Below are 21,911 nucleotides of genomic sequence, written 5' to 3'. Positions count from 1 at the left end.
TTTCAAAGACAACGGTTTATAGCTACAGACAGGCAGAGGGTGCAAACGACTCTATACTGACCAGATGACTGGCAAATCATTCAAATGTCACTGAACAACTGTACCATGACATCAAATAACCTACAAAAAGACTTAAAACACAATCTATTGCACCCACTGTGAAATGTGGTGGACAATTGGCAATGTTCTGAAGGTGCTTTATCAAAGCTGGAATCACATTCATCTTTGTGAAGGACACATGAATCAAGCCACATACAAGATTATATTGGAAGAAAACTTTATTCCTTCTGTTCTGACAATGCTCTCCTAGTTTACAATGAAGAGGCAAAGGTGTGGGGAGGGAAATCTATTAACCGTTTAATTGATAGGCTTTTCTAAAGCAAGTAAGTACATTTTAAATGATCTTTTGAGGGAACTGAGACTGGGTGAGAGTCTAACGGAGCAGGGAAGGAAGTTCTAAAGAAGTCTTGAAGGTGGGCGTCAGAGGTGCGAGTACAAACAGAAGATAGATGCAGATCTTTAACAGAGAATAGGGGTCCTGATGGGACACACACAGATACACAGACATACGGATTCACACACATATACAAACAATGACACACACAGATACACAGACATACAGATACACACTTACAGATACACACATCAAATTCAAACAGATACAGACACCCAAAAACACACAGGTCAAGATTACAGCCACCCTCCAGTTTCCTACCTTTTGAGTGCAGGAGGGTGGGTTTTGCTGGCTGGGCCTGTTGAGAGTTAGGGACTTGCTATGGAACTGGATTGTATGCATACCAGAGGTTGGGTACCGATACGCTAGGCCATAAGGCTTTGGTGCATAGAAGTAGGTTGGAGAGACAGCAGGAATTATTTTTTAAAAAACTTATAGTTACACTTCACAAGCATGCTTTTAACAGACACAGAATTTATGTTTCATCTTATAATGTATTTTCAAACTTCAACAATTGTTCTGTTTATACCAAAAAACCTAAATTGAAGCATTACAGTGTCTTGATACAGAAAGAACAGAACTTTCAGTTCAGAAACCAATATTTTTTCTCTAAATTGCCTCCTGTAGGAAACACTAATGGGTTTGTCAGTATTAATGTAAAAATAAAACTACACCTAATTTGTCCTTCTGTTGCAGACCTGTTTCAGCAATGTCTGCAGTCCAAATCTATTAGTTCATTTAGATGGGACTTCTGTGGGAACTTGCTTGCACTTTTAAATTTTAATCAATAATTGTAGTTTTATAGTATTAGATTTAAGAAGCCAAAATAATATTATAAAATCAAGAGAATCATGATAAATATGTTGCAAAGAGAGTACAATCCAAAATAGAAACAACAATCATCGCAGTGAGGTTGCATTTTATTTTTCATAAATCAGGGTATGTCAGGGTTTATAAGAGTTAATAAGTTCAATTTAGAACATGTGTCTATAGGTTTGGAACTAAGTAAAAATAGTATAATGGAAAAAGCTAGGGTTAACCTGTGAAAACAGATCATCATTGAAAAACAACCTTGAATGATTAAATGATTACTTTTTTTGCCATCTCCTCTTTTTTTTTTTAATCAAATGGTATTGTTCAGATTATTATTGCTATGCGAGGTTGGTTTGATAGGTGGTGTGAAAGGGAGTCATATCTAACATTCCCTCCTGAGTTTGCTTTGTCTAGCTTCTGAGGCCCCTCTACCATTGTTGAGAGTATTGTGAAACTGATATGCGCTACAGCAGAGGTGCCAAGCCTTAGATTCCTGGTAGAGCAGGAACGTAAGGCAATTCCACCTGCTAAATATGCGCTGTAGGTATTCCAAATCCAATAATAGATCTTAAAGTGCATCATGCCAAAATAATCTTGATATTTTGCATGATTGCAGATGCATGGTGTAACGGATCGACGGGCACCCCGACTGGGTACCTCCTTTGAAGGATGTTCCTAGCGCTTCCTGAGGGCTCCAAGCACTCCAGCCGACACCATAACCACCGTTGACTCCTCCAGAGAGCAAGGCAGGAACAAGCTCTTACAAGAGCTTAGTAGTGATTTAGCTAGGGAGTATGACAAGCATAGCAATCCCTTGTAGCAGATTCTCGCAATAAGAGACGGCACTCCAAATTGAGGGTGAAGTAGAACTGAAGCTTTTAATCAAACACTCTGCTTTTATGACCATTTTACAGACATAGTACCACCCACAGGGTTTTGAAGAACAAACCAATCAATACATTACAACACAGCTAAACACTCCCATTTATACGAGCAGAAATCCTCCCCTCTGCCTGTGATACAATTACTGAACACAATGGGCTAATGTAATTATCACAGGCAGGGAAATACACAGTTTTACACAGTATTCATAACTTTAAAAGTATACATCACATTCACTTACATTTTCAGAATCAGCATACTCCAAATACAAACGTGTCAAAATCATACAAATTGGTCCAGTGGTTCAAAAGATAGATGGAAGACCTATTTGACCGACTGCAAGCATGGCTTGGGTGTGGTAAGCCAACCATCTCCAGCATACAGAAAATATCTCCATTTACAACAACAGCAAAAACACACAAAAATACATAATTCCCCAGATAGCTTGGATCTGAGCGCTCACTATATCCGAACAGCGCTCAGATCCCACAAACACAGTCAAATAGTCATGGAGTTAAAGTTTAGCAACAAGTTCCAACTGGTCTGGCAGTGTCCCTGGGACAACGCCCTGCTGGAGAACAATAGACAGGAAACGGGGGAGGGGCACACCGTCTCATGTATTCAAAGGGGCAGACATGTGTTTCAAAATCCAATAAGCCCAATAATGCTTACAAAGTCTCGCAGGGGCCATAGTCAGAAGGCAGGAGGCGGGCAAACAGGCTTCTCCAATGCCCAGTGGCGAGGTTGGTTCCGCCACACATGGTTTGTTCAAAAACCACACCACACCACAGGAAGAAGGAGGCAAACTATGAAACATACATCTTAATGTTTGTTTCCCAGAATCCCATAATAGGAAGTGCACATTTCCCACATGTTTTCTTTAGGAAAAAGCAGGCAGATTGGCGGACTATTGAAGGGGTGGTATTCAGACTCTCTATATACATGTTTTCCACTGTATGTGTGTTAGATCACTGTTACACTGAGCACTTAATATGACACTTTGGTACACACATATAAGGTCTTAGAGATGACTGATGCAGTTTATTTTAGTGTTTGTTTGTATTATAAGGCATTCAGAGAAAGAGTTGTATACCTTCAAATGGTTATAACCATGGTTATGTGAGACAGAGAGGGCAGCTGTTGATTTGTATGGATTTGTATTGAATTAGTACCAACTGATCTAATACTTGAGACTGATTTTGCAGGCTATCTTTCCTCTAAGGGTTGTGTGACTGTAGCAGTTATTGTACCTACAATTTTTTGGGCTTCAGATGTTAGCAACTCCTGTGGAGCATAGATATCTATCTTATTATTCAGTTATCGATGTTCAGCATCCAGGTGGTTGTATGGGACAATAATTTGTATTTACTGGTGTCCGGCTATACGTACTGTTCTATTCCCCCTTGTGAAGAAGTTGCAACAACATAAGGGAACCACTGTCTAACTCACACCTTACCAAACAGCCACCCTTTTTTCCTGTTTCTTCACCTCAATTAGTGCTTCCTTCTAGGTTCTTTCTTACATTTTCTCTCATTTTCTCTCTTTTCTTCTTGGTCAGTATACAATTTGATTTCAGGACAATCATTTATTGATTAGGATATTTGAGGACACATTAGACCTGGAATATGTGAGTAGTAGTAGTGTGAGCTGGGCCATTCTCTTTTGGTTCATGAGAGATTGAGGAGACTGGTTTAGCCTCTATTGAACCAATAACGTCTAAAGGAAGATATCAGTCAGAATACATTTTGTAGCAACATTATATTGAGTCAGGTACAGCAACTAGTAGTAAGTAATCTCTTGGTGGATTGCTGCACTGTTTATACTTTCTTTCAGATTCACGCTCATATGGTTAGATTGTTTATTTTGCATACCTCTCACCAGAATGCATTTCTCTGTTAATTCAGGATATTTTGTTATTTTATTTTTGTATTTCATAGTGAAAAATATGAATGAGATCTGACCCACTGAATGTATAGAAGCACTGTTTTGCAAAACAGATTCAATCTACACACCTTCTACTATAATCTGTAATTTGTTGATATGGTACAAATTCACCTTGATCCAGATGAATAAAGGTTTGTCTGTTAGCAAATATTTTTTAAAGATCTTTATGTCTGAATTTAAGTGGAAAGAAATCTGTAACCATAGTTAGATTTATGTTTTTTTTTTTTAATTCAAGTTAGAAAGCCCCTCAAAACCTTGCTCTTTAAAATATATGTATCCCCTAGTACAGTCCCACATAATACAAGTTAGTTAGTTTAAATGACTTACACAAGATGCCATAATTGCAAATATATCTTCAACCCATTAGTAAAGTGAAGACTAATAGAAGTTATAGAAATTTCAGTGGAAAAATGCAGTTGTAAGAATGGCATAAATGGCTTAAAATGCACATAACTCCTGTAAATCAACCCATAGTTTTCTCGAGGTTCCCCTTGGTTTGCTTTCTGTCTGACATTTCCATAATTGTATATTTAATAGTGAATTTCCCGCAAGGCAAGACGTTACATTTGTGATCGGAATGTACTTTACCGTTGTGAAGAGATGGAAATTTTGTGCCATCAAATGGAGAGAGTAATAAAATTGCAGAAAATGTAAGCAGCACAGTTAGATGTCCATGCCTTCAATTAGTGGGGTTTTGTGAATAATGTAAGGTTGAGATTATACTAATTTCAGCTGTGAAGAAAGATGAAGCTAATGGTATAATTTGGAATTCTGCCCATAACACCATACTATGCACAATGGTGAATTAATCCATCTTCCCCAGTGATTTGTTGGAAAACAACCAGATGCATCTGTGAAATAGTTGATGATGCATCAGAGATTTAAAAAAAAAAAAAAAAAAGAAGGAGAATTTTAGCACTCCTAAAAATGTAAATGCATCATTTACATCATTTACAAATCTGTATTATAAATGAATTGCTGTATTGTTAATAAAAAGCCACAAAGTCTAAACGGAATTTCAAATTTAAATTGTGTAGGGTTCTGTGTGCATTTGATATTTTAGTTAGCTACTTGCGCCCAAGTTCCTCAACCATATAATATAAAGTTCAGATAGACCTTACAACCTTCAGCGACAAATTTAGGCAAATCCCTTATTTTTTTGTGACAGCCTTGACATGTCCGCCCTGAAGTGGAAAAAGGAGCACTCCAAGCATGATAATCACTACAGCCCACTGGCGTCATCAAATCCGTCAGATCATTTTAGCATGTTTTGACAATTTACCTGAAGCCTGCCTGTATCTGCCACATCTCCAGCAGCAAAAGCTGGATGTTACTGTTTAGACCACAGCAAAAACATAATCATTGTCTGAGAGCAGCAGCTGAGGGCTTTCAGCCAATGAGAGAGATCTTATTGGTTCCAGATCAAGATCTAGACAGACAAACAAGTACTGTCCAACCAACCTGACATTGTAGTGCTAGACAAGGAACAGAAGAGTTCGCTTGTGGTGGATGTGGCAATACACAGTGACTATAATAGGAAGAAGGAACATGAGAAGATGGACAAATACTAAGGACTGAAAGAAGAACTATAAAAAATGTGGAAAGTGAAGGCAGTAGTAATCCCAGTTGTGATAGGAGCACTTAGGCTGTGACTTCCAAGTTGGGGGAGAGGATTCCAGGTGTAACATCTGAGATCGCCGTCCAGCAGAGCGCAGTTCTAGGAACAGCTAAGATAAAGCGCAGAACCCACAGACTCCCAGGCCTCTGGTAGAGAACCATAGAATGAGGAATAAACATATATATATTTAATACGTTGCTAAACACAAATACAGACAAGTCAAGTCATTAGACTTGAGCAAGTCTTATAGCTTGACTGGTGTGTGTATTTGTGTTTAGCAATGTGTTAACTATCCACTTACTTCATCCATGCTTCATTCCCCACCACAACTCTTTTGGTATATATATATGCAAAAAGTTTAGTTCTATGTAATTGGTTGAAAGCAACTAGTTTCAGGTTATTGAATGATGTGGGCCCCCGTAGAAACTTAGACCCTGGGCCTCCTTGAAATCCAATACATACACAAATACACATGGTTTATTCACTAAAGAGTTCATTAAAACAAATTGAAAACTAACTTATTAACTTAGAAAAATTCACCACCTTAGGTACAATCTGGCCATTTTAGCCTGAATTTTGCTATTCTGTTTTCAGTGTACTCGTGAAAGACCACCTGGTCACCTAGGACTGGTATATGTCTCCCAACCACCACCTTCCTCTAAAAAGAACTAAATCACTACCATTTTTCCCCTCTAGCCCATGCTTCCATGGGCAGCGCCCCTTTCCGCAGTCCAGGAGAGCTCATAGACCAGCCAGGGAGCCGCTGAGACATGGTGCGCCTGATTAGGAGCTGCAAACCGTTTATATCTCTTAATCGGATTGCGGAGTTGCTGTGGTCTGATGAAAAAAGGTTCCTCTTGGTCCCAGAACCACCAATCAGGGCATTTTCTTGAGAGGTGACAGAGGAGGTGGCGAGGCATCCAACGATACCAAGGACTTGAGGGATCTCCATGTATCAACCGAAAGCACCATCACTTAAGGTGACCAGGATTTTTACTCAGCGCTCTGGAAGAGTCAGATAGGAGGATGGTTGTGGCCTGCAGAAAACATCACCTTCCATCTCATCTCAAGACACCGCCGATCCGAGCACTTTTTGGAAAGATTGGGTGCTCAGAAGAGAGCTTTTAATGCGTGGCACTATTGTGGGGATGTGGGCACAGGAACCCTATGTTTTACTTGTTTTTGTTAACTGGCACCAAGGTGTATGGTCACCAATTATCACCAGGTATACCCAGTATGTAGTTCAGAACATAGAAAATGACTATAGAATATGTTAAAACATAACTTTTAATAGATTATCACTGAAATAAACACAAAATAGAACTAATACCACCACCTTAATAAAAACAAAGTGACTCTAAGGTGGCAGACAGAACCACTCTTAAGAGTAGGAGTAAGTTGGCACAGATATAATTTACCTATTACCTATCATATACTGTTATGCCCAGGGAAAGAGAAGGTTTGACTGGGTGTGTTTTCTGTGTGATAGTTCATAAAGTCATCCAGGATGTCCTCCTGTGGATAGTAACTTGATTTGTAAGTGAGTGATTGAGTGACTATCAAGTTACAACGCTTTGTAACTTACAGGCTATATATTTTTTTTTGCTCTCTACACCTGCTGTGCCACCCCTCTCTCATTGAAGTGTGCACTTCCTATCAGTCTGGCTGGGTCGCGAACCGCAGAGGAGCTCGGCCACGCTACAGGGAAGGGGAGGTGCGGCAGCCGCCCTGAGCGCTCTCCAGAGAGCGCTCAGGCGGCTGCAGCATTTAAAGGGCCGGCGATGGGGGCACAGGGCGCACAGGGCGCACCCTCCTATATGGAGCCCTAGGTGGCTGCCTAGTTCGCCTTATAGGAAGTGCCGGCCCTGGGCAGACTGACACACCCACTGTTAAGCACACATTTTGAGCAGTTTCCTCAGTGATAAGCACTGATACGTCCTTTATTTGGCTACAACCCCTCCTGGACAACAGTCACACCTCAATAGATTCGAACAGCTTGACTAAGGTCTCCTTTGATCTGTGAAAGGCAGTGTCATATGTTGTTTGCCAGTTCCAACCAGTGGTGAGCCACTTAAACAAACATGAGGGCCCTGTTTTGGATGCTGATACAGAGGTTAAGAATGCCTGAATTAGTGTTTTCAAAGATAAAACAAATCCAAAGCACTTAATTCGCTCATTTCGGCCAAAATAGCCAAGGTTGGAGTATGTCAGAGATGGAAAATATATTACAACTCAATAATAGTGTTGTAGGTAGTCTTGGGCCTAAATTTAATTAATTCAGATTTACGTTCACTAGAATTTACAGTGGTTGTGACTCTGCTTATGAAGATACTTTGGACATTTTTTACATTTGAAAAATAGGGGAATGTTGACATTTTAAAATAATACAAATAACATTCTGAACAACAAAGAAATATATCATCTATTGTAAAGTATAATAAAAAGTAAATAAAAGGTTTTCCAAGGAATTAGTATCCAGTTAAAGGGAAACTCCAGTGCCAGAAAAACGATCCGTTTTTCTGGCACTGGAGGGTCCCTCTCCCTCCCACCCACCAATCCCCGGTTACTGAAGGGGTGAAAACCCCTTCAGTCACTTACCTGGGACAGCGGCGATGTCCCTCGCCGCTGTCTCCGCCTCCGCGACGCTCCTCCTAATGATTACGTCGGCCGGTGGGCGAGACTAATCTCGCTCACCGGCCGAGGAGACCTAATGCGCATGCGCGGAAATGCCGCGCATGCGCATTACGTCTCCCCATAGGAAAGCATTGAAAAATCATTTCAATGCTTTCCTATGGGGTTTTGAGCGACGCTGGAGGTCCTCACACAGCGTGAGGACGTCCAGCGACGCTCTAGCACAGGAAACCTGTGCTAGAACCCAGGAAGTGACCTCTAGTGGCTGTCTAATAGACAGCCACTAGAGGTGGAGTTAACCCTGCAATGTAAATATTGCAGTTTATGAAAAACTGCAATAATTACACTTGCAGGGTTAAGGGTAGTGGGAGTTGGCACCCAGACCACTCCAATGAGCAGAAGTGGTCTGGGTGCCTGGAGTGTCCCTTTAATATCCAGAAAAAAAATAAAAACAGAGATAGAAAATAATGTAAAGTATGCGCTTTTATGATCTTTTTTACTACATGTAGATTGTTTCCTGAATCTGTGTTTGCAGGGGACTGTTTTACTAAATATTCCATATTTGGTGTTTTCCACATGTCCAGGATAGTCGGCTAAAGAGGGGAAATAAGACTGTAGACATAGTAATTATTACTGAACCAGGGAATTCTGGGTATAGTTATATTTAATTCCACCAGAGGCAAGGACTGGAGAAGCCAATCTCAACTGAAATGGTCATTGGATATTTATATATAAAATGTTGTACCTGCAAGCGCTTTCCTCGCCAGAATACATAGTTGGTGCTCAAAGATTTCCTCAACAGAGTTCTGGCTACATATAGCTCTTGGATATAATGAAAAAACATGGATTATGTTGTCCCTTACTAAAAAACCACACAGTAGACAAATCACTTTTATATTTAGTTAATTATAATGACATCCATGTTTGGCCCCTTTTTGAGAGTGTCATGAAGGGGAGGGGCATAGTCATTATCACATAAAGCCAGGGTAAATTGCGTTTTCACAACTATGGTGTCAGGAATACATGTATGTATTACTGACACTATAATGTTCCTTTAATCAAATTAAAGGAACATCCTGGTCACCATAACAACTTCATCTAAATGAAAATGCCAGGAGGCCTCTGGGTGCTCTCTTTCCTTTAAGGGGTTAAATCTATCTAAAATGGTTTAACCCCAAAGACTTCCTCCAACTCCAGATCGCCAGGTCGCTCAGTGGTTTTGGGCTTCTGAAACGGAGTGTCAGGAAGTGCAGATTGATGTCAGGCATGGGTGCCACTGATGGGCTAGAGTCAGCTGATGCTCTAAGTCAATCGCTAGTTCCCGGTTCATAAAAACATTTTACTTTCTGTGAATGGGGAGCTACTAATTGGCTTAGAGTGCCAGCTAACCGCTACCAAACGGTCTGTGCTTCCTGACTCTCAGTAAAAAAAAGACACATTAACACTGAGATTTTTTTTACCTGGAAAGATGAGAAGGTCCAAAGTTTCCCTGCCAGGCCCAGGTTCCAAAGCCTTATGATGTGGTGTCCAGAATAAAGTGGAGGGATCACTTCAATTGTCCTTCTTGCTCAAATCTCCTTTTCTTCTTCTTCGACACAGTCTTCTTGTTCTTCTGACATTATCTTCTCTCCTCCTTGGCTTCTTTTGCTCCTTTATCTTTCTGCTACTTTCTGCTTCTTTTGCGCTGATCTGTAGGCTGCCTTCCATCCCTCACTTACCTGATCTGTAGGCTGTCTCTTCAGTCTGGGAGTTGCTGGCTGCACTCTGTGCTGCTCCCCTGCGGTTTCAGTCATAAGAGAGAAGCAGGGATAAGAATTAGCTTCCTATCCCTGACTCTCTCCACACAGCACCACCTACTGGCCGGCGCCGGTATTGCAGTGTATTATCAATCTCTAAAGAAAAATACCGGCACAAACTGGAAAATCCCCCCACCCCCCTGCGGACGCCCATGCCTGCAGTAATGTATATGTACTATACATCCTGTAATATACCATCTTATCTTATATGTTTTCTTCAAATTACTCTATTTTAAAGATGGATATAACCTGGAAAATATGACGTAAAAGTTAATTGAAAAACAGTAGTCTCAGGATCACAGGATATAACAAAGGATATGAGTTGTTTATATTCGCATATGTTTATAGCACTTAGGGCTTTTCCAGAGCACTGCTTCAAGATTGAAAGCTTAAGTGCTTGTGAAATTTACCCATGGGAACTTATAAATCTGCTCATCTAGTGCACAAGCCATAAACATACCTCAAAGACAAAGGAATACCTCTCCTGGAAAGCTTAAAAAGAAATTTATAGCTACAAAAGAGCAGTTGTGTTATCAACAAAGGTTCTGTCTTTGTATGCATTTTTAAGAAAATAATTTGGGTTAGAGAAACATTTCTTCATTTCACATCTCTAATCTTACTGCCGGGAAATGAGATTTGATATATTTATTTAGACAGAAAAATAGTGCATAATGTTTTAATTGGAGCAAATATCACTTTAACATTAAATAATGAAAAAAGGAATTGTATATGAAAAGTAACATAATGGGGGAAAATACTAATGAAAAGTAAAAAGAAAACAAAGATTAGAAAATATACATAACTGTTTTAATAAAAACAACAAGTAGGGAAATAATGCAAGGAAACATAAAAAAGGAAAGTTATAAAAAGATGAATTATAAGGTTGAGTGTGAGAAAAATTTAAATACTTTGAATGAAAGCCAGAAACCTTGAAGATAAGTGCGTACAACAGACCCATAATAACTCAGAAGGAATGTATAAATCCAGAGATGGCCAAAAGTCTAAGTCCTAGGACAAAATAAGGCCATGTGCATAGGCATCTCCTTATGTGCAACATTTCTGTATTTAAAGGGACACAAGGCACCAAAACAACTTTAGCATAATAAAGCAGTTATGGTGTATAGGTCATGCCCCTGCAGACAAACAGCTCAATTCTCTGCCATAGGAGTTAACCCTTCCACAAAATTAGGGTGTTTCCTTACATCCTAGAAAGCATGGCCTTTTACAGTGTTGGGGTGTAATGATACATTCTAATGCCCTTGTCCCGTCACTCCCCGCAGGCATACTTACAAAGCTGGATCCGAACGGGGGACCTGCAACTCATGCAGTACCCGGCAGTGTAATTACAGCAATCTTAGTTATGTGATGTCACCGCGATCACAGATACAATGTATTCAAGCACTGGCTGTATTCGTTGTACTCTGGCCTTCCTCAATTTGATCTCAGGTGAGACATGTAGAGATTATTGCTACAATGTGTCCATAGTGTTTAAATCACTTATAACAGTTTTACTGTAAAAGAAAAAAAAATTGCTTGTTTTAAACTAATTTAACATTAATGAAACAGTTGTGGTGTATAGATCAATCATACACCACAACTGGAAAGTTACAGGGAAAGTTACAGGGTCAGATATAGGTCTTGTAAATTAAATTATCTGGAATTGTGGACTGGGTTGTCAGGCATGTCCCCCAAAACCCTAATATACAATTAATAAAATAATATCATTATTTGTAAAAAAAAATATATATTACACTTAGAATTCAATTGCATGCATATATATATATATATATATATATATATATATATATATATATATAATAATTTAATTCTATTATATATTAACATCAAAATACACATGGAATGAAATTAGAATTTAATTCTTAGTGTATAATACATATTTTTATATAATTTATAAATGTATTATTTATATATTGGGGGTCCACCTGACAATCTAGGCAGTCCCCCTGCAGCCAGATGACTCTAATAGGCTGAATTGGCTGCAAGTGGACTGTCTCAGTTGTCAGACAGGTATCCCGATCATGGTTGGCGCAGAGGGTAGGTATCCGGGCCAACAGGAGGACCAGATGATTAGGGCATGCTATGCCTCCCTAAAGGCATTAAAGCTTTCCTTTTGTAGGATGGCATAGCATGCCTTAAAATAACGCCATCATTGTTTTCAGTATCAATCTTTCTGAGACATTTTCTTTTCTCTCACTCTCTTTTACTGTCATCAAACCCCCATATAACATTTGAACTAGCTTTGGCATTGTAGTGCAACACTTGGCATATCATGTATTTATAGAAAATATGATGTGGAAAGAGTGGCGCTCGTGATAGATAAATTATTATTTAGTATAGCTGCTGATTATACTCTGTGGGTACTCCAAAAACCCACTACAATATATAAACACCAAAAAAACACAGCTAAGAGTCTGGTTGGTGTCTCCACCTTCCCAACACTTAGTATGAGTGCAGTGCTGTATAAGTGTTCACAGAAGAAAAAATAGTGCAATGCTGCATGGCAGAAGTGGTGTGATTATGTTGTGCAGTGAGTGAAAATAAACTCACATTTTTTAGAGCTTTTTATGTGGATATTGACTCTAAGCACTTTAGCTTCCATGCCTTTATGGTAGGCAACTGTAACCCTTTTGTATAGTTCACTCCCTTTTACTCCTCACATCAGTACATGCAAAGGAAAAGACAAATACAGAGCGTCTGGGTGCAGTATTATGGATTTTAGTATAATAAACAAATAAAAGATGGGTGCTCACCTTTTGTAGAGCCTTTTAGTAACTAGCTCTAATTTTGTAGACTTTGTGTCAGATTGCAGGGTGACACTACCCTTACCAGATCCAAGGTGCAAATTGGAGATGAAATTAGGTAGGTATATATACTTTATTAAATTAAAATTATCAACATAGATTATATAAAATAATAAAAACAAGTGCAATATATAATAATCCTCTCTCTTTTCTTGTCACGGCCCCAATTTCCCTAGTTCATTGCCCTGTTGTGGTTTCTGTTCCTGGTTCCCGAGAGTGCATTTTCTTGTCCTTGGTATTGATATTCCCGTTATTCTGACTTTGGCTATTCCTGACTATTCTGATCTCTGGTTTCCCTGACTTGGCTTTCTTATTGACCTTGTGTATTTCTGGCTTCCTTGACCTCGGCTTTCCCTTGACCATTCTCTGTCTTTTAACGTATTAACCCGGCCATTCTAAGGACCGGTTTACGTTCTGTCTATTTTTCTATTCTATGTAGATGTTACATAGTTTTGCGTGTTGGATCACATTAGTAGTTGTGACACTTCTCCTTTACCAAAACACGTTTCACCCTCACTTTCGGCTTTCTCAATTGGTATGTTACCCCTTGCTCGTTGTACGATCTTCAGGTGTTTTGAAATCCCGCCTTTCTCCCTCATTATCCAATCCTACGTTAGTGTTTCTGGTGATCTCCTTCGCGTTCATGATTTGCCGTCACGTCACTTCCAATTTACTTTCAGAACTAACATTCCTGAGTTGCAGTTCTCTTTTGGTAGTTCCGTCCTTATTTCAGGTTTTTCAAACTACTATACCCATAGTCCATCGTTGTAAAGTCCTGTATATTGCCTGTTTACTTCATACAAAAAACAGAAAATTAGAAAAAAAGAATAAAAGATTTATTTCATTCAAATGGTTTTAAAAAAAGTAGCAGCTTGTTTAGTTATGAGGAATGATTCCCTTGTTTGGAATTGTACTATTATATATATATATTAACAAAAAAATAAAAAATATGTATGTATATATATATATATATAGAATAAAGCATATAAAATTCAAACCTAAAGCCTCACTACATATCTTTAAAACATATAGCAAGCATTGATGGGTACATGGATGAATTCACAAATAAACCTATAATCATATATACCTATGTGTATATATAAAAACAACTGTAAAAAAAATCTAAAAAATTACACAACTCAAAATCTGCATTAAGACCAAAAGGGGCGAGGGTATTAAGGTTAAAAATCAATTTTATTTTTATTTTCCCTAATTTCTTTAATTAAGTCTTCCCCTCTCCAATTCATCTCTACTTTTTGAATTGCAAAGGATTCTAAAAATTGTGGATCACTGTTGTGCATTAATTTAAAATGCAGAGACATTATGTTTATTGTATCCCTTTTTAATGTTTGTTACATGCTCATTAATTCTTATGTGTAGTAGGCGTTTTGTTCTCCCCACATAATATAACTGGCATGAACATTTTAAAATATAAATTACTTTCTTTGTGAAACAGGTGGTGATATTTTTTATTGTATACTCTCTTTTTTTATTTGGGGGATCTAAAAAAGTTGTGACGTGTCTTTTTTAACTTCTTGTATTCCTGTATGCCAAGCATTGTCCACACCCAAAAATATCATGTATTTAAAGTAGCCTGTTGCTTTATTCACTAAGCAGGGAATAGTTTTATATAAAGCAGTGATAGGCAACCTTTGGCACTGCAGATGTTGTAGACTACATCCCCCATAACGCTCTTACACCTATAATGCTGGCAAAGCATCATAGGAGGTGTAGTCCAAAACAGCTGGAGTCCCGAAGGTTGCCTATGCCTGATATATAGAGTGCCAACAAATTCTAAAGTGTGTTCCAATAAGTATACAAACAAAGTAACAAGTCATTAACAAACAAACATACAGTCTATAGGAATAGGGTACAGGTACTTGTTGATTAAAAGTGGGCAGTAGTATAACCAGAAGGAAAAGAGATTGCTAAGTGTGTGTCTGCATCCAGCTAAGCATTTGAGTAAGAGCCGCAGAGAGTTTGGGGCAGCTGTTTAGTAGACAGGTAAAATTGGGTGATTCAGACTTTGCAAGTATAAGTCGAGTGATGTAGCCAACATTAATCTATTCTGCCATCTGTTATATTATGCATTATATTGTACCATCTGTTATATTGTGTTTATTTGTTATAGACAGTATTATCATAAGAAACAAACTATTGCTTTTTACATATTTTTTCATATTTTTATTATACAATTTATTTATAGCTCTGCCCCAATAAAAAAAAATTCAAAAAAATAGCACATCTGTTACTGCAATTCATTGCCACTGCCAGATTTTATTTCCATGGCAGGGGTTTATTCCCTAATCAGAACTATAATAAATTCAAAAGTGAATTATTAAGTAGCCAAAACATATAAGGATGCTTACATTTCGCAGTTTAGCTTTCATTTCAAAGTGGATTATATAAGTACCGGTATATTAAAATATGCTGCCGTGGTTTGGTGCCAGGACTCCCCTGGCCCCTCTACTGTTAAAGATTACAATTTTACATTATTAAACATTGTGACACTTACCCGTATTCTCTTGTTGAGCATTTTGTGACCTCTTTTCACCAATATCAGATGAAATAGAAGTTCTGCCTCCACTTTCACAATATAACATTTTTCGAACTTTGACTCTCTCAGGGAATGAATTTCATAAAAAATAGCATTGAATTGAAATGAATTTAAAAAAAAATAGCATTGCTAATGCAGAACATGAAATATCCTTTTTAGCAATATAAAGAAGGGCCAGGCCACACGTGACCGAATCCCCGGGTAAATGTCAGATCCTACGAAAAGGATTTGTCTCAGCAGTGGGACAGTACCAGGGGACTCGAGGCACCTCAACCATTTCATCACACAGTAGTAGTATGGCACTTAGAGTGCCTCCTTTAAGGAGGAAACAATTGGCATTTATTATGTGTTCTGCCTTGTACTGTTTCCACAAAGCATAAGTTGTCACGGCATAGAGATTAGGAAGTCTCGGAGTTTAAAAAGCTGGAATTAAAAAAAAAAAAATGTCTACAGGCAATCAAAAAAATTCAGATTATAAATCTATACTTTCCGTCTCCAGTCCTGAGAGACGTGTGCTTATTCTAAACTGTGGTGCTTTGTTTTACTATGTTTTGTGCTGTTTTAAATCTCTATTTTCAGTAAACACATAAGCTTAATAAATGTACAGATTCCATTTAAGAGGTTATACCTTTTTCCATGTGTAAAGTTAGGTAATATATTTCAAATTAAGAATTCCAGTAAATTAAATGATAAGGCACTGAAAGGGTTTACTAGTGCATGAATGCTGCAACAGAGATCAGATGCTGACTAAGCGAACAGGAAGCCCTTGATGATGCTGTGCTTGATATTGACCTTGGTATATGGAAATGTCACTTGTAATTGTTACACGGTGAAAACCATATGGACTTGCAGTGAGAACCAATGATTTTACATTCATGCAAACTAAATGTACACAGGTCAAAAAGCAAAGAGAGAGTCTGACCTTTATTAAACTTGACATAGGACTGCCATAAAGGACTAGTAGTTCAAATTTCTAATTAATTATTATTATTAACATTTATGTACAACAAATTCTATAGAATTTAATGACATGCTACAGTCTTGACAGCCCCTTAGCAAATGTACACTTAGAATGCTTATTTTACATAAGGGATATTTAAAGGGTTATGGTAGGCACTATTTTACCCCATACATTTAAAGGGGAGAAGAGGCAGAGCCAGAGTAAGAAACACTGAAAAAGCGCTGGGAGAAGTAGGAGGAGCACCAGGAGAGAGCAGTATCTTGTAAACCGAGATTACAGAGAATTGGATACTTTGGTCAGAGCCGTGACTAGCGCAGAATCCAGACTGAAGCGGGTCAAGCAGATAGTTGGATTTGAGGAAGTCTGTCAATCTTGCATACACAACTCTCTCAAGGATCTTGGAGGCAAATGGTAGTAACGATATAGGGCGGTAGTTGGATGGGGAGTTGGAGTCGAGGTTAGGCTTTTTCAAAATCAGCGTTATAGTTGCATGCTTGAAGGGTGAAGGAAATGTGCCGGAGGAAAGGGAGAGATTGAAAATTTTTGTGAGAGGAAGAGCAAGAGAGGGAGACGGGGTGCGGATGAGATATGAGAAAATAGGAACAGGTGGTGGGGCGGGAGGACCGGAGCAGAGCAGAAACTTCTTCTATTGTAGTGGGTGCGAATGAGCATAGAACAGTGGAGTGAGTGGGGTTGGGTGATGTATTGGAAGATGTATTGGAAGTGGAGTGAGAGAGGTTAGAGATCTCTTCCCTGATTGAGATCTGGAACATTTTTTTAGATACCTGGTCAGCTTGGTGTGCCAGGGTTGTAATTGGGAACGCGTGTTGCGTTTAAATGTAGGAGGTGCCATGATGTCAAGTTAAGAGGAGAGAGTGAAGTTGTAGAGTGAGATTGCAGAGATAGGGCAAGTGAGATTTGCGATGGGTAAAAGGAGAGTTTGTAGTTTGGTGGAGAGATGCTGGAGATCAAGGCAATGGAGGTTTATGTGAGATTGGAGAGTTGAGGGTGGTAAAATTTGGGTACGGGGTATGCCGATGTCAAAGGTCAGCAGGGGGTGGTCAGATAAAGGAAATGGAACATTGGAGAGATTAGAGGTGATACAGAGATTGGGGAAGTTGAGGTCAAGAGTGTTTCCTACTGTATGAGTTGCTGAAGTAGACCACTGTGTGAGGCCGAAAGAGGAGGTTACAGAGAGCAGACAGGAGGCATCAGGGCAGTTGAGGTTGTTGATTGGGATGTTAAAGTCCCAAAGTGTGAGGGAAGGAGTGCTAATTGTATTCACTCTTATTGACCTGATTCTTCTGTTTCTCAGTTGTTTGACTTTCTCCAGCCCTTGATCCTAGTTTGGTTTCCATTTTCTTTGAAATGTAAGGTTGGAAAGCTGCCTCTAAAGAGATTATGTATTCGAAATTAAGAAAGTGAAATGTACAGAATATTCTGGTTGAAATATATTATCTGTGGAATTTCATACGGTATAAAGTAGCAGGTTCTATATTGTTACTGTATTCCCAAATATCAATTTTCTTTTTGTTTGGACATTCCATAATATAAATTCTTTAAAGGAACTCTCCATTAAAATCGATAATTTAGTATATACATCTCGAAAGATAATGTGCATATTGCTTTGCATTGTAGTGCTCCCATTCTTCTCCTGCTCGTACTTTCTGTTGCTGTCCAACCACAGACAGCTCAATGAGAAGTCTTTTCAAGGCAGGTGCTCTGGGCAATTAAGAGAGTTAAAGAAATCAGGAAGTAACAGGATCGATTGTCTGAATGAAAGCCGTGGAGGTGTTTATTTATAAAAGTGCTGATTGCGCTATGTGTTCGGAGTGCTCCATTAATATTACATGGTACATATAAGTCCATATGGGAAAGGGCACTTGCAGGGTTACTTATTAAAGGGAGCATTGTTGGGAATTTAAAGTGAATTTGAAATTAAATGCCAAACTAACAGAACTTGTTGCATAGCTGACTTGGACATTTTTTCCAGTTTAGGTTTTCGATTTGAAATTTGAAATTCAATTTGAATTACTGACAGTTGTCAATGTAGTGAATATTCTTGTTTGCATTTTGCATAATGTTGAGTACAGAGGCAAGAGGTCATAACCAATCCAATCCAATAGAGTAATCTTTACATGGAATAAGATTTTTGTGTAATTTAAATTGTATTGCGCAGATGCAAAGAAAACAGAAATGTCTCACAGTTACATAGAACATACACATTAATAAGGAGTAAACATGTGTAATTGAATTGGCATTAGTTTAGGTAAATATACTTGAGATGAGCTGAAACTACAAGGTTATTAGGGAATCATCTTCATAGCATACTTGGTAAGGTCCTGCACTATATGTGCAAACGATCCGCGACTCATCACAGTATAGGAAACACATAGAGATGCTCATGCTAAAAGTTCAATAAGAAATGTTAGAAGTTAGTTGAAAAAAAGTAAGGATTAAATAATATTAATAATTGTTATAATAATAACAATGGTTGGCCTTTCCATGGTCTATTCCCGCTGTGCAGCAGATCCCAAGTCTTGGAGTGTGAGAAGCAGCCGCAGAAAGTACCCCCTACTACTATCTTGAGGCATGCAAATGATATAAGTAGGGTATCTTGTTCCATCAAAACCAGACCATTGGTAACTTTTGGACAAATCAATGATAAAAAAAAAGTATATGACATTTAAACCTGTGTTTTATTGTGATGTAATATTTAATTAATTCCCCAGTATTCCAGTTGTGCCTCTTAGCTCTATCCCTTGCTCCCCAGTTGAGTCTCTATCCCCAGCTCCAGTTATCTTAGTCCCCTAGTGTGCACTTTATCGCTCCCAGTTGTGTGTCTCCCTTGCCTCTTCTGTTTGTACCTCCTCCACTCACTTATGGTCTCCCTCCTAAATGTTTAAACGTAAGCTTGTGGTTGGCCAGGATCCAGGATATTTATTTCCGCCTTAAGAGTTGTGTCTGTATCCATTGTTCGTATATTATTATTTTTTTTTTATAAATATTGCTGTTTTTCAAGAAGTTCATTATATTTAAGTGTTCTTGCATAGCAAGACCACTTAATGTTATCTCACATATATATTATTATTATTATTATTATAGCCACATTTACCACCCTAACTCCTCCCACAGTTTTTACACTACATAGACAGAAATATTCCGAAACGTGCGGATTGTTCCCGATTGGATTGCTATTACTTTGTGGAACGTTTCACCGAATAGTTCACGGAATATCGTCGTTCTTGTGGCAAAATTGGTCCCATAGGAACGAATGGCAAAATGTTCAAAACTAGAGTGGGAGCTGGCAAAAGCTGAAAAATCAGGACATGATTTCTAAATTCTGCCACCACACCCTCATTTTCAAGCCCACCTACACACATCTTATATCAAAATGTTCAGCTATCCCTGCTGCCACTAGAAATGTCCACTGCTAAGCCATAGTACTGATAGTTTTCACAATATGACTATTGGTTTGCAACTCACGCTGTCCATTGACATTCATTGAAACTTCACTCTAGCCAGCTCAAACTTGAAGGGCAATTTCTAAACTGCGACTGTGCCTTCATTTTTAATACTTCAGAGACATACTATGCATCAAAATGTAGGTCTTGTGATTTTCACAATATAAAGCTCTTCGCTGTAGGATGTATAAAATACGGCCGTTTGAAGATGGCAACTGCCAAAATACTCTGACCTGTGCCAGGCTGGAGCAGCGCGTGATGTCATTGACAGGGTATTTTGTACACCTGCTAATGTTTTTATAACTGTATGTTTTAATGTAACTGTGAAGCACTTTGGGCAACAACGTTGCAATTAAAGTGCTATATAAATAAATAATAACAGTTACTCCGCCCACTCCAGTTGTAGACTACTGGTGGAGGCAAGAACACTTCACACAATTTCCCCAGAAATTGTAGCTTTTCTAGTATATTATATTATGGTTATATTATGGTATATTATTATTATTGTGGTTTTTCACGAATGCTGCTGCCAACTTCCCTTTGTTTCTCTATATTATATATCTTTGATTTTGTGCTGGTACGTGGTGGAGTCATAAACTTCTTGTTTTATAATGGTGTATTTTTTCTATATAGAGTGAGTATTTGTATTAATTTAGTTTTATCTTTAAGTGCTGTGGACATTGCACCCCTGATATGTGTTTGATTATGTTTTACTAATATACATTGCATTTTCATGTTATATTGCCTTTTGTTGCTTAGTGATTGTTATTTTACCAAGTGATGTGCTTATAATGAGATTCTGTCTTTTTATGTGCACACCTAGAAACCAGTTCTACCATTATTGTGCAATCACAATCTGCCTCATTATATGGGCAAATCGGGTTTTCAGCAGCAACCAATGATAAAAAAACTTCAAGATATTTATTCAGACTGGATGCAAAGCACGCTCATCTCGACTGGAGGAAGCATGATTCGTGCGAAACGCGTCACAAGCTTATTTACACACAAGGGGAGTTGGAGACCATATTCATTAGTCACGCAGTTAGATGTGAAATCTAAATACTCTCCATACATTTTTTATTTACCCCTCCCAGGTACCTTATTGTTCTTAGATAGATTTTATGTTTTTTTTAAAGTTGTTTATTCGATTTAAATGCTATTTTAGCATAATAAATTGAATTCATTTTACAAAACCAACTCATCTGAATCCTTACATTTTTGAGTGCTTACCCACTACACTGGGTCCGCTACAAAACAGAACGTCTCACATTTCTAAGGAATACTCCACAAAGTGAATATCCTGTTTGATCGGTCTTCATCATACCACAGAATAACACCTTGTTTCTGGGACTTGGACATTTTGTTACAGTTTCTTTGTATCTATTCACCTATTTAAACATTGTATATATGTGATTTATGTGTTTTCTTTAATGTATTGCGATCAAACAACATTAATACTTTTCAATGAGGATTTAAATATTTAACTTTTACTGTATGTACCTACCACTATTATTTGTTATTGGTCTGATCTGCAGTATTATTTGTGCATACTATCTCTTTCTTTGTTTCATGTACACTACTTAATCCTAAGGATTGGATACAGTAGAGAAGTATAAGTATTTGTATATGAGCACATCTTACGTTATCTTTGGTAATTAGGATCCTGTTGGCTGTCTTCATCTCTCTGGCAACACTCAGGTCCCACACCCTTAAATAAAGAAAATTAGGGATTTTTACACAGCGTGATGGGACATTTATCCTGTGACATATGGAAACCATATCCGTATAGTATTTGTTCCAGATAATATCAGCCAGGGCCCGCTACAAAAGCAAATTAAAATCTTCAGATTTGCGACAATATAGTCTGCAGAGTTGTCTTGGCACAAGTCAGAGGACATTCTCCAGGGAATTTCCATGTACTGACACACATCCTCTCACATGGAGGTCTTAGTCTTTCCCTACTGAGGTT

At 38.3% G+C, this 21,911-nt stretch overlaps 1 protein-coding gene across 1 annotated transcript in view; it reads left to right on the top strand.

Annotated features, from left to right (window-relative positions):
• The window catches only part of CAMK1D (calcium/calmodulin dependent protein kinase ID), a 294,879-nt gene that overhangs the window by 103,772 nt on the left and 169,196 nt on the right, over positions 1-21,911 (top strand). The gene's annotated exons all lie outside the window — the stretch shown is intronic.

This window comes from Pelobates fuscus, chromosome 3 (assembly GCF_036172605.1).
Source record: "Pelobates fuscus isolate aPelFus1 chromosome 3, aPelFus1.pri, whole genome shotgun sequence".
NCBI lineage: Eukaryota > Metazoa > Chordata > Amphibia > Anura > Pelobatidae > Pelobates > Pelobates fuscus.
Note: the sequence above shows the minus strand (reverse complement) of the source record. Positions and strands in the feature narration are given on the sequence as shown.